The sequence below is a fragment of the Electrophorus electricus genome, chromosome 6 (assembly GCF_041902795.1).
Source record: "Electrophorus electricus isolate QZ-2024a chromosome 6, ASM4190279v1, whole genome shotgun sequence".
Classification (NCBI taxonomy): domain Eukaryota; kingdom Metazoa; phylum Chordata; class Actinopteri; order Gymnotiformes; family Gymnotidae; genus Electrophorus; species Electrophorus electricus.
In genome coordinates this window covers 4,727,501-4,741,540 of record NC_137502.1, presented here as the reverse complement: position 1 = coordinate 4,741,540, position 14,040 = coordinate 4,727,501, and the positions used below count along the sequence as shown (strand labels likewise).

General features: G+C 41.2%; 2 long non-coding RNA genes across 3 annotated transcripts in view; one reads left to right on the top strand and one right to left on the bottom strand.

Moving 5' to 3' along the window:
- Positions 1 to 2,100: 2,100 nt before the first annotated feature.
- LOC113573998 (uncharacterized) overlaps positions 2,101 to 14,040 on the bottom strand; it is a 36,317-nt gene continuing 24,377 nt past the window's right edge. Inside the window, exons 3-5 of one of the 2 annotated variants that reach the window (XR_003410275.3) lie at positions 2,865 to 2,891; positions 2,351 to 2,508; positions 2,101 to 2,189 (exon numbers count right to left, since the gene is read on the bottom strand). This is a non-coding gene — a long non-coding RNA (uncharacterized LOC113573998). Of the gene's footprint in view, positions 2,190 to 2,319; positions 2,509 to 2,864; positions 2,892 to 14,040 lie in introns of those variants that run through there. The other variant, XR_003410274.3, reaches the window with a different exon arrangement.
- LOC145658583 (uncharacterized) lies at positions 2,389 to 4,211 on the top strand. The gene is made up of 3 exons (XR_014124190.1): positions 2,389 to 2,467; positions 3,375 to 3,486; positions 3,772 to 4,211. It is a non-coding gene; the product is annotated as an uncharacterized LOC145658583 (long non-coding RNA).

Here is a 14,040-nt window from a genome sequence, read left to right as displayed (position 1 = left end):
AGAGGGGCAGAGCACTGGGTCAGTAGTTACAACATGCTGAGAATAAAAGACTCAAGGTGCTGCGCAAATATAGGAAAATAAATGCTATAGTCAGGTCGGTGAAAGTTTGCCTTTATATGAGTGATGCCACATGTTTGGGTGAATGTCTGGGATTCTCCCACCAATGCTTCCTGTGGGCATGAGCAGCGTGTAATCACAGTGAATGTGTGACACAGACAATGACTACACCACACACTAAAAGCACTATCGTAAAACGGAGTCACCCCAAAGTGAAACATGTGAAACTGATGAGGACAGAATGTATGAGAGGACCACCACAAAACACAATGCAGTGTAAAAAGATCAGGATAGTTGGCAGCAAAGCTTTCCTGAGATTAATGGTGTGTTGTAGCACATGAACCGCTAAATTTCACTGTGGTTCTAGTAAATTAAATCTGCGGTTCACCTCAAAGAGCCCTGCAGTACCGATTGTCCCAACAGAGAGTTACTGTACCAGGGCACTACGGCACTGCACAGAGGATAATGGCATAAATATATATTCTTAACTCTGAAAATGAAGGTCTAGTCAAATTAAATCATTTCTTTTGTACAATATTTCATGATTCTTCTTAGGTTACCTCAAATGGAGGATAGTGAATCTAAGATGTTTGGTAAGTCCTTGGTAGAAAGTAAACTTGCGGCTTTAGAAAGGTCAAGCCATGTGAGATGCATTTCTTATAAAGCAATGTTAGTAAGGAGCTGCTTGCATAATACAGATGAGATCATGCTACCTGTTCTTGACTAGTCCCCATTCATTTTCTAACTATGCTTAATGTTTTCAGATGAAGATCTCCTTAAAAAGACTTGAACCCCTCCCAGACAGCAGCAAAGGGTCAAGAAGCCATCACATCAAAGTCACCACCAGCCCTAACCCCACAAATACACCTAGAGCACAGGCTCCAGGACAAAAAAAGGTGCCTTTTGTTTGAACTGTCTAGCAACATCCTAAAATCCAGCATGACGTTAATGGGTGTGGCATAGCTAGCTCACTCAATAAGTAGAACCATTACCTCAAAGTCACCAAAGCCCATTTGACTGGACTTATCAGTGTAGGTGCTGAAGTCTGACCCAAATCACTGACTGATCAGCAGTGTTCATTACCTCACACCAGGGTCCTGGCCCATCAGGTCACACACCGGCTAATCCCTCCACCAACATGCCTTTCTTTCATTCAAGTCTGTTGATGCTTGGGCCCATGTGAGGAAGGGCAGATTACATAGCCTTTGTCCAAATTGTACTCACACACACACACACACACACACACACACACACACACACACACACACACACACACACACACACAGGCACACAAAAATTATAATCCTTTATGTGACTTATGTCTGAGGCCTTTTCTCTCTCGCTTTTAATCTTTTCACAAGATCGGTACACTGTTAAGCATGGAGTGTTAACTAACACCAGCCTTTGGCCCAGACTGGTCTAGACTTTCCTTTATGAATGAAATATAAGCAGAGGGCACACGGCTCGTGTGGGTGGGGCCACACCTCCAGGTTCCAAGAGTCGTTCTTTTTTTTCACCCCCCTCCCCTGCTTTTGCTACCAGAGATCCCAGGCTTGTGCCCTCATGCCCCTCTCTTATACCTGTGTCAATTTGCAGAACGTACAAGGGGAGAAGTCAAACAGAGAACTACTAACCTTCCCAGTGCACCACAAATACATAAGCCCTGACTTCAATTACAACCAGGGGTGATTCTAGTGAAATCTCTTTTTACATAATGAGGGCTTGGGAAGCCAGTGATCTCCCCAAAGGTAAACACTACGTGGACATTATTAGCCTGCCTTGTTTGCATTTTGCTTGAATAATCATCCAGTTGTACTTGGTCAGGTGACTGCTTTAAAGACCTTACATTTCAGTTAATAATTTAATGTGGCTGTGCGCATGTAAAATGTATGTTGAATGCAGAGCATTAGCATGAAACATTTAGGTCTATCTTGAGCTACATGTAGAAGTGTATTAGACTGAAAACCTGAAAGTAACCCCACCCCCTCCTCATATCAAAATACAGAAACAGTCAGAAGACAGGAGACTTTCCTCCCCTGTGAACGAAAGTGCAGACTCATGCTTGAGAATATGATCTTCCAGCACTAATAATGCTAGCATATCCATGCCACTATGTAGACACGGACATTGACCTGCAAATGGAAAACATTGTATAGGATTCCAGCACGGTGACTCACTGTAATTGCTTCCACATTAGAGGCACCCTTCTCAATCCCTTTCATGAAAGCGAATCCCCCTCTGACATCTCCCACAACACAGCCATATGTTACCAATGCGTTTGCTTTATATTCACATTGCCATCGTGCTCCAGCTCACTGCTCCTCTCCAGAAGACAAGCTCATGCTAGGCTGCTCCTTACTCATGTCTGTGGAATCAGTTTGCGACAGGAGGGTGAAACTGTCCACTGCAGGTGATTTCTCTCCTTCTCCTTGTTTACCTGGACCCAGGAGTCTGTTTGCAGAAAGAGAAAGAGACAAGTGGCAGCGTCTGCCTGTGGCATGATTCTCCTGCTAATAGTAACTGTACAGTAACCGTAACTTTGCATAAAAATTTTCCCATGCACATCCAATTATGCTAACCGGTATACGCTAGCTTTCATGCAGTATTAGCCATGTTAGTGTTTGTGAATCTATCTATTTATCTTATTGTAATATTTACCACAGAATCATTTCAAAAGATCAACCAAAGAGTTCATGCAAAGTTTATAAACATAAATATTTATTACTGAATCTTTAATTACTGAATAGTAATTGCATGCTCACTGCATAAACCCAATTTGTACTTTTTAAAATAAGCTTCTTTCTCACCTCTCTCGTTTGACTTGGTTTGTGATACTGCAAATTAAAGACAGAATAAAATAAATGAAAAGGGAAAGAGTGAGAGAGTGAGAGAGCGAGAGAGAGAGAGAGAGAGAGAGAGAGAGAGAGAGAGAGAGAGAACCAATGCACAGACTATTCCACAGAGAGGCCACTTCATCCACTAAACATTCTGAACCATTACCATTCCAATGTCAACAACCAGAGCCAGGTGTGAAGAAACAAAAAACTGTTTAAACTCAAGCCACCTCATAACAACAGATCATAACATATAATTTCTTGCTCACACAAGACCAAGAAAAAAAAAATGAGGTAGGTGAGAAGTTTGCTGTGGAGAGGTACAGAGCCAAGTCTCCTGGCTAACATCAGTATAATTTCTTGAAGTTTTTTTTTTTGACTCTGTTATGCTGGTAGCAGACCCACTGCTCTCTGCAGGTCCACCTTCATCATGGTGGAGGCTGCTTTGTCTCAGATCGTGTTCAATTTGCATTGCGCCTGCAGAGTGCTGGACAGAGGTCTGTTAGGTTTGGGGGGTTGGGGAGCCACAGCCGACGATGTTACGCAAGACTATGTCCTCCATACGACCACGATGCCACTTCCTGTACAGCTCAAGGTGAAAATAACAGCATAAACAATCAGACACTTTATTATATCAGTTTACATATCCAGGACACAAAAAAGTAAGAGGCCATTTCATCAAGCTAATTGCCTGTGCGTTAGAGGGAGCAAACTTTTTCGCCATCACTTTATTATGCAGCTTTTTTCTTAATCACAAATAGAGCCCTTGTATCCCAGAGGGACTCACATTCTAATTTACAATTGAACCACAGACCAAAGCTATCAATCTTTTAGAGACAGTGTTTTTCCCTCCCCCTCCCTCCTCTTTTTCTCCCCTCAGTGTAATTGTGCCGACATAACAACAAACGAGAGAGAGAGAGAGAACGAGAGAACGAGAGAACGAGAGAGTGCAGCAAAGAGAGAGAGAGAAGCAGCTTTGATGGATCTGCGAAGGAGACAGCCTCGCTGAGTTTCTCTGTTTGGCCAGAGCATCGGGGTCTGTGCTCCACTGAGTAGGACAACTGAGTATCAAATGCAGAGCACAGAATTGAGACTTTAGCACTGTTATATGTGAGCAAAGGCCAAATACCTTAGCGTTCCAGCCCCTCAGAGTCAAATGCGTCAGCACTTAGCCCACTCAAGACTAATGGTGATAGCTACTTACATTCTAGCTGTGTGTGCATGTGTGTGTGTGTGTTTTCATGCAGTCTGGAATAAGTTCTTGTATGACCTTACATATCAATAAAATCAACCTTCATAATGAAAGTGGCTTGTGCTCAGGCCAACAGTGCAAAATCTTATGCCTATTTAACTTTGCTCATGCTACTTTTTTTAAAAACTCAATTTGTTAACAAGGGACATTCTTTTTAGCTTCCCATGGGTGCTCCCTTAGAGGCACTGCTAGTACACAGGATTAATGTTACATTTACAGTGTCACACAGCCACCCTTTTTTTTTTTATCCTGTTGTTAATACAGGATGGGCTGAAGACCTTGAGTCATTTGTGGGACAAGGTGTGGAGAGCAGGTGGAACTAGGTGTGGTCAGCCTTTCTGTCCTATAATGGTTGGTACTTTTTAAGTTTACACAGGTTTCATGAAATGCCTTGGACAGACTCCAAAGTTAACAGCCTTCAGTCTAATATTGCCACTGTAATGCCTGTCTAACATTGTGCCACACCCCCTTCTCATGCCCCTCCCACATGCTTTTGAAAGATGATGACCTAGGCTTTCTGAGTCTTTTTAAGCAAAATGTCAATTTCTCACACGTACTATTTTCAACATGCCTGAATAATGGCCAGTTGGCTTTTTCTAGATGCATGAGTTTCTAATTCATTGATAGCTGCTATCCATGGCCAATTGTCAGCAACGCTACTTGAGGTAAGTAGGGAAAAACATCAGAACAGACAAACATAATCTGAAATGCTGTGCTTATGCTAAAACAAAATAGAAACCAGGTGTGTTCACACACAGACAGAAAAGCAGTAAGCAGTCTCCTTTTTCACATGGACTGCTCTCAGTCCTAGAGTTGTCAGGGCCATTCCTCAGCCACTAGGACTTAAATGAAAGTGGAAAGATGGGGGTGGGGGTGGAGATGCAGGAGGGGGCAAATTCCTCTCCACCTAGCATCTCCCGCCCAGAGACACGCCTTGCCCCACCTCCCATGCCAGTAATGATGCATCTTGTCGTTAATGAGTTAATGCGAAAACTCTCAATGTCATCGGCAAAGATAAGAAAGAAGAAAGCAGTGCATTGTAGACACGATGACAGGCTACCCCCGCCTGCCCCCAAGATGTCATGGGTCAGCCATGTTAAGAATGTGTGCGCCCAATCATCTGCTGATGCTTATCTGGCTGGCCTGCAGCTAACCAAGACATGAGCTCAATCAGAGCAGCTGATGAATGAACAATGGGAGGGGAACCGTGGGTTGTTCAGATCACCACATGACTCTCACTACACTAATACACGATGACACAACCAATCAGTGGAATAATTACTAAACAAGTTATTGGACTTGCTGCACAAGAACATACCGTGGGGAGGAGGGTATTCTGGACTCGTAAGAACCGTGGAAAAGGGAGTGGGACAGGATACAGTAAACTATGAATAACAGTAACTTGCTTGCATTTGCTTGCAAGGCCACTAGGTAAGCAGCACAGGTGACTTGGGTCAAAGCAATATGACCCCTTAGAGAATTACATATCTACAGTACAGAAAATAAAATGAGCTTGACAAAAGCTCAAAAGACAAATTAGCCTTCACAAACTTCATACTGGCAGCCTACCTGGAAAGTTCTTGCCAAGTGAATGATATTCCATTAGGTGACAAATTATCCCTTTGTCTGATGTAATGTGGAACACTTGAAAAGGTTAAGGGGCCGCCATAGCCGTCACCAAACCTGACAAATTGTATTATAACAGTTTAGTGAAATCCACACCGGCAAAGTGTTCTTTTGCGGTGGGTTCCCGGTGTGGTCGTGTCTCAGGTTTACGTCTCCAGCTAAGGCCCCAGCAGTGAAGACAATAGGGGCCATGCCAGGTCCAGTGGCATTTTGTCTGTGTCTATGCTATCTGAAATCAAACGCTCTATTCGAGTCCCACCATTCCACATGGAACAATCAGTACTGATGTGGGAATGCCTGCAATCTGCACAAAAGGGAAACACTGACATTTATACCCAGAAAAAAGGGGGGAGTTGGGGAAGAGCTCTAAAAGAACAGCGCTCCAGATTCCATGGTGCTTGGTTTTGTGCACAGCACACAAGACAGAAGACAGTGGGGGTGGCTGGGGGTGATGTCGTACTGCAGGACCGGTAGTGCAGGTAGCGCTCCATAATGGGAGGTGCAGAGTCATTGAGAGCGGACACCTGTAAGCCAAGTGTGGACAAATGGAGGGAAATTGGCAAAGAGGGACTAATAGATCTTACTGTGGCTTAGGGGAGGAAAACGAGTGCGATGTTATCACAATGCAAAAGCCTGCGGAAGAGAGTAGACCTAATGGCTGCACCTAAACGGTTCAGGCACTTGAGCTAAAGGACCTGGAGAGCCGACAAACACGGCTGTCACTGGGAAGTAGATATTTAACGGGCTGCTTTCAAATGTGGAAATATCACATTAGTTACGTATTTAATCTATCAAAAGCAACAACAACAACAAAAAATGGATCAATTTTAATACATTTAAAATATTTCAGAAACTGTACTGTGAACATCTGCACACACACACACACAAAAGAACAGATTTCTGGCCAGGTTACTAAAACTAACAGTAATGTACCCAACTTGTAGTCTATCCCTCAAGGGAAAATATAAGAAATGCAATGAAAGTGTGAATAAATTAATAGATTCAATTAACAGGGAAAACAAGTACAGTTCCTCGAAAGATAACTCATTACTCACATCAGATGAAGTTTGTCTTTTTGGTGAGTTAGCTTGCTGCAAGCTGTGGACAGCACTCAAAGTAGCTGAGGTATTCAAGACACCATCATTACACCAGCAGTTTACCTGTACGATTCTCTTGGCTTTAGGAAATCCTATAACACATGATTAGGCCCTTTGACCTCACGGGCATGATAATGACATTAGCTAATGTAGTTACAGCAGTGCTGTGTGTAGCTCAAAAAGACTGGCTCTCAGAACAGTAGTGTCAACATTTTAACACTTCAGCAAATAGGGCCGTTCTTCACGGGCCAGAGTGGGTCTCGACCTAAGTCTCGACTAAACGATTTTCGCTACCATTTTTCCACCTCTAGAGTAAATCAGCCCATAGAAATTCATATATTTACACACACAAAAACATACACACAGACATGCACACACAGACACACACAAACTGCGGGTGTGTGTGTGTGTGTGTGTGTACCTTTCTTAGTTTTCAGACCTGTCCCTCTCAGTAAATGAAGACATAGGCTTAGTTAGTAGTTTCCCCACAGCTGGGTGTGAGGCACTAGGTTAATTCAGTTGACCCACGTTTGTTTTCATATTGGTTAATGTTCCTGCAGCTCCTGGGCTTCCAGGGGTGGATTGCGGGTGCTTCGTGCCTGTAGCACTACTGGTGTAAGATTTTAAACCCTCCCCTTCCTCCTTGAAACTGATAGCAACCCAACACTAATCCAGAGACAGGCCTAACTAGATTCCACTGACTCTCCTGCAATGCTACACTGCCAGACTCTGGTGTGTGTGTTACTGTCAGTTCTGTCAAGGATTTGTTTGTATGTGGGCACTTAACTAGTAATCTGCATTAAGTCATTTACATTTACATTACATTTACAGACATTCTTTTCCAGACTGACTAATGGAAGTACTTTCTTACTCCCACTGTCTAAGGTCTAAGATACCACCAAGATACCATAGTAGAGAAGGAAAACAACAAGAGTTTTATATATATATATAGGCCATGCTTAAAAATGCACCTCACATGGGGTAAAACAGTAGTCTTTATGACTACTTTTCACTTCTAAACTGTAGGTGAAATGCAAGTGATTTGCTTAGCCCCTCTAACAGTACAACTTCACATTGCATTTATTTTATTTATATACCATATTTCTTCCATGTGCCATTCTCAATTTAACATTGATTCCACATTTCAGAAGCATTAGAGAACGTTTTTAACACATCATTACTTTGTCACTGTGTTTCCGTGACAGTTCAAATACAACTTAAGCGGCTGCCTCAGACACCAGCCTTTAGAACTTGATGAGTTTTAATTGTCCAAGTCTATGCCATAAAAATACGCTGACTTGTTAATAAGAGAGCAACAAGTCATAAAAATCAGTGGACTGGCTTGAACTAATTTAGAAAAATGTTGATCTAATGTGTTCTCCTTTCTCTCTCTCTCTCCATCCACATACTGAAACGCAGCAAAGCATAAAGAATGAAACAGCTTCCAATGAAACCACAAGCTCTGAAAACGCAGACTTATTTGAGCTTGACAGGATAACTTGAAGAGGGGCAGAGAGAATGGCCATGGAGAAGGAAAAAAAGTTCAAAAGGGAAACAATGAGCTAACTGCCCTCAGCCATTGCACTCTGTGACCTATGGACTTTTCCATATGACCTCTCCAATAAGAAATACATTTAGTAATTCGAATCAAATGGGAGGTGTGTCGCTCCCAACCCGTGCTGCTGCTGAACGTGCACATGGCAGGCAGCGGTAGTGGTGAACGCCTCTCTGCTCCAGATGTGAGGGGTGTTTTATTACAGACGGAGAAGTGGCCAGTCACAGGTGCGAGAGCTGGCTTTGCGAGGCCTGAGTAGCGGAGGCGGAGGGGGGGCAGCTGGGAAGGGATGCCCATTGCCTGTGTTTAATCAGAGGCAGTCGGATGGGATGGGATTCATTGCTCTTTGATGGAGAGCACTGTTATGAAGATGGACAGTCACTTTGCTCTCTAAGTGAAACCATCGTTTAGCCTCAATTCGCAGAGAAAAGGACCATTTGTTATCCACAGGGGAGTGCGGCAGACTGGGTTTTACTGAGGTTGGGTGGGAATGGCATGCATTTGCCACACAATTACACTGCACATGCATAGATTTGGGCGCAGAAGAGAAAAGACAAGGCATAGCAAAATGGTCTTTCTCTCTGTCTGTGTGTGCAACTATCTGTGCATGCATGTCTTTTATTGATTTACCAACCACTACATGTATGTGTGTGCATGTGCGTATGTGTGTGTGTGTGTGCATATGTATGTGTTTGTGTGCACTTATAATGTTGACACTAAAAATATACAGAGATTTCTCTCTAACTTAATACATGATCATTAATTAAGTAAAAAAAAAAAAAAAAGAACTCTAACCCTCTGGTCAGGTAAGAGCTCTGAGTAAATGACTTCATTTAAAAGTTTTTTGTTTTGCGGTTTAGTGAGCCTTAAATCCAAAGCCATTGAAGTGTCACTCTGGGTGACCATACAGAGTGCATGTCACATGTAAACACACACAGACTTTGAGATGGCAGGCCAGGTTATTGGAAACGACAGCAGACTGACAGGCCTGGGAAAACACTGGGGCAAAGTGTCATGGGTAACTGTGTCCGAATTTCATTCACAAAACGCATATGGCTTTGAGACACATTGTTTTCTGTGAGTTATATTACAATATCATGGTTCATTCCCATCATGCTCATCTCTGCAACATTGCATTTTGATAACACCTTTTATTTATTAATGTACTCCCAAGATCATCACTTTGGAACAGGCACATCCTTAGATGTTTAAATGGTTATTTTGTGCTTGGGAGATTAATTTGTTGAGGGTGTCCCATGACTGCAAAAGAATAGGCCCTGCCAACGAGATAGTCAGTGCGAGAAAGACAAGTGTATCTGGAGTCCTAATTCCTAACTCAATCATATGCTGGAGATGGGAATTGCATTATGGATCATTCTGACAAGACAGCCCACCCCGGCCTTGGACATGAATTTTGACAGGGATTCCAATATGCTAAGCAGAAGAGTGTCAGTGAGGTTAATATACATGAGAAAAAAGCCCTAACTTCCTGTCTGTTTTGCGCCACTGAAGGTCTGGCGGTTCCAATGACAATCACCAATAAAAATGCAAAGGAATCAATTAGTTTAATTAAATCTTGCACCACATAATGACTTCTAATTTTAAGAGTAGCATGGCCAACTTGGACCGCATGTACCACTCCATCATTAAGTCACAGACTCACATAGTAACACAACATACACATGCACTCATATATGCATATATGCTCATATATAGTGTACTTTCAGCAATTTTTGATTGGATGATGACTCTGGCATCTTATATTTGAGCCCTTGCAATGAAAAATCATATATCAGTCATTTCCCTTTTTGGTGTAGTCCATAATTCTAGTTTTTAATTTTGTACAACTTTTACTTTACAATTCCATTAAATTGCTGTGGGCATTTAAAAATAAAACTTGCAATAATGCTTTATATTATTGCTTTTATTTTGTAGAATGCCGTGTATGTTTGACAGTGTGTATGTTTGCATATATGACCCATTATATTCACTGACAACAGTAATTGTAATTGTGTCAAACTGCCTAGTTTGACACAATATGCTCAATGTAAAATGTTAATTACACGATATAAGAAACAGAAAAAAAAAGGTTTTGCAGTCTAGTGTAAACATTTAAGCTGTTTACAGTAGACAGCAATTTGTTTATATTCATAACTCCTCAGAAGCAATCATTTAAGTGTATTTGGAGTCAATCATTCAACAAACTGATCTGGACCTAGTTCCATTATCTTATCTGTTAACAAAAGTGTTCAAAGTGACACTTGCTCCATCATCTTACAGTAATCAATCATCTTTGGTCTGCCATATCTATGGGAAAGACTGAAAGTTGTCAAAAGGGGTTTAAATGTCTTATCAGCCTGGTCTTAGATAACCTCAGAGAAACATGTCCAGGGAGTACTATCAAAATTTCAAGGTTTCAGTCAACTCCTCATTCCTTAGAAACAGGCAATGAGTTTCCAAACTACTTAAGAGGAACACAAACACACACACACACACCTCTAGATCAATAAAAGATTCTGAGTAGGAAATGGACAAACTCTTATAAAGCACTTTGTTTGCACAGTTGATAAAGGACCTCTGTCCAAAATGTTCTGTTTCTCTGGAAACTCTGTGTGCTTTATTACTATATATATATATATATATATATATATATATATATATATATATATATATATATATATATATATATATATATATATATATATATATATAATTTTTTCCTTTTTTTGCATTGGTACAAGGCAAGCCACTAAGGAGCACACAGTTAAGGGTATATTATCTAAATAGTTCACACGTAATGGCAATCTGACATTTCACTCTCGGCATCTCCAGCCTAACCCATGTCAGAAGGACCACTTTCATGTTTTGTTTTTAAATTCCTTTAACTTGTGTGTGTGCGCGCGTGCATGTGTTGCTAACTAATTCTGCCTGACAGGCTAGCAGTGAAGTTATCTGAGGGAGTGAAGTTCCACAGTGCATGTGCCGTCTCCAGCCCATGTTTTTTTTCCACCCTGTCCTGGTTATAGGGCCTGTGTTGTGTTTAAGCGGTCCTTCAGCTTCGGCCCACTGATAACAGCCCAAGTGGTCAGGGTGTTAGCACTCCCCCAATATCTATTACAATTAGTTTTTGATTAAGAGACCCAGCTCAGCCGTTTGAAGCCTTTAATGTTGTGTCAACTTGCCTATGATGGAGAGACCAGCGTGGATGCCTCCCAGTAACAAAGAGGCTGGTAAAAAGCTCCAAGTGAACCATTTTATCTTCTTAATGGAAACCAGATGACCCACTCCTTTCCCTTTTTTTAATGTAACCATTTTTTTTCCGGGTGAAACAGACTCATACAATACTCCCACTCATAGTTATTTATGTTGGCGCTTTGGCGAGTGTACTTCCTTGTCCGGCAGAATTAGGTTATATTTTTTTCTCAACTTCACACACTTCACCACTACCACTCCCACATTGTTTTGTTGCAGGGTTTTCACATGCAGTCTAAGGTTAGGGAGCTTACAAATAATGATAGCATCAGTGTTTTAATTAACACCAACTTGAGTTACTAAGGATAGGACTGATGTAAGGAATAGCACACAGCACAACAGCATGGCTTGGTCTTGCTTCATCTAGTTGTTTGAACTATGGCACAATCAACACTTTAGGCCAGAGAGAGGAATGCTAACTTTAAGTGAAATCTGATGGTGCCACTTCACTTTGCTTTACACAAATAAAACTGTGAATTTCTTTATTCTAATTATAATGAGTTACTTACATAAAGGATTGAAGAAAAAAAACTTGCACAATAGTTATCTTTGTTTTGTTTTTTTTTTGATGAAAAAGGTTTATAGAGTTTCCAAGTAACAGAGATACTTATTTGTCTTGGATAATTTTTATAGTACGACTGTTGTAGTATCAAGTTACCTTAAATGTTGTGTTTGCTAAACTAACACTTTGAATTTCTGAAAGTCACAATTTACATTCAGATCCTACAATTAATGACATCAATGGCCAACGTTAATTTTTGAGTATCATGTATAAAGTCTGAGAGTTAACTGTAAATTTACAAAACCAAACAATCCCATCATTTTTAAACTATCTTTTTGTTGTTTGTTTTTAAGCTACTATCTTGTCCCATTACCTAGTTAGCTAGTCTGCCTACAAAGCTGACTAAATACTCTCTTCAACACAACATTTGCTATGAAAAACCTTTGACTTCAATATATAATCTAAGTGACCCAACAATGACAATCAATGGACAAATTATATGCAATTTTAACAACCCAGTTTAGAAGTTCAGTTGTTGTAGAAGACCTAGTCCACTTCAACATTCATACATAAGAAATGCAGTTAACCACTTCTGCAGTTTTACAAAGCAGCAAACAAGCCATTTTCCTTGGTATTGTATTATTCCTTATGGAATGGGATGAAAATATGATACATGTGATATAGTTTTTTAAAAATTATTATTTACATAATTTTTAAACATTCAACATTCAAAACACAACAAACATTCTATCACAATTTTGAGAATATAATTATCCTGGACTTCTGAAGCACATGGGCTTGTCTTTTGGGGTTGTCACATGTTTTTATGGCAACAGTGGTTTGACTTTTGAAATGGTTCATGCGAGGGCCAGCTCTGTGAGAGCTAACTGCTCAACTGTCAGTAGCAGGAGGGTAACGAAGGCAAATAGAAAACTGCTATGAGATTTTCACGAGAGTCCCTAAAAATGGGCAGATTCCTTTGAAGCTTATAGCTATTGCCATGAAGTACTCAGACCACCAAGGACTGATAAATGATGAAAGAAGAGAAGGAGTTGGGCTTGAAATCACATAATAAACAAGCCTTGAATTTTTTTTTTTTTTTTTTTTTTTTGCTAGTCTGCGATTTCCTTGACCAAGCCTAAGAAATTCCCTTGAGCATCTTTGATTGCTTCAAACAATGGTAGAAACATGGCTGAAGAGAATAAATACAAATCGCCTTTATTTAACTCAAAATCAATATCCGTTTCCATGAAGGCCTGAACCTCTGTCCTGACTGGGTACATATAGGGGCCTCATTTTCTTTACACAAATGTAAAGAATCACTGCTGTTTTGATGCTGTGAGGGCAAATTATTGTCTTCAGCTTGCAGAACCTGCACTTGAACCATCAGTCTGCTCTGCTGTTTTCCGAAACACAAACACACACACACACACGCACACACACACACACGCACACATACACACACGCACACACACACGCGCGAGGAGGGAAAGCTCTGGCATGCAGGCGGCCTGATAAGTTGCAGCTTGTGCAGTTTGGCTTAGTTTACTTTATCCCTGGGCTGGAAGTGACCTTGTGAACTTAAGAGTTTCTCTCTCTCTGTTTCGCTCTATCTCCCTCTAGCAGTCAGCAACCCACGCACTACTCAGTACCTGCATGGGTGCAGTGATGGCTGTTGACAGGTGTGGTTTACTGCACTCCTTACACTCAAGCCTGTGTGTGTCACTTTGCGCGCGTGCGTGTGTGTGTTTGCCTGCAACCTGAGGCGCGCCACACCCATGAAAACGGTCGCTTTCACACATCACAGGTCAAAGGCTCCTGCCCTAAAGTGATTACTCCCCATTTCTTTAACACGAGCAAAACTT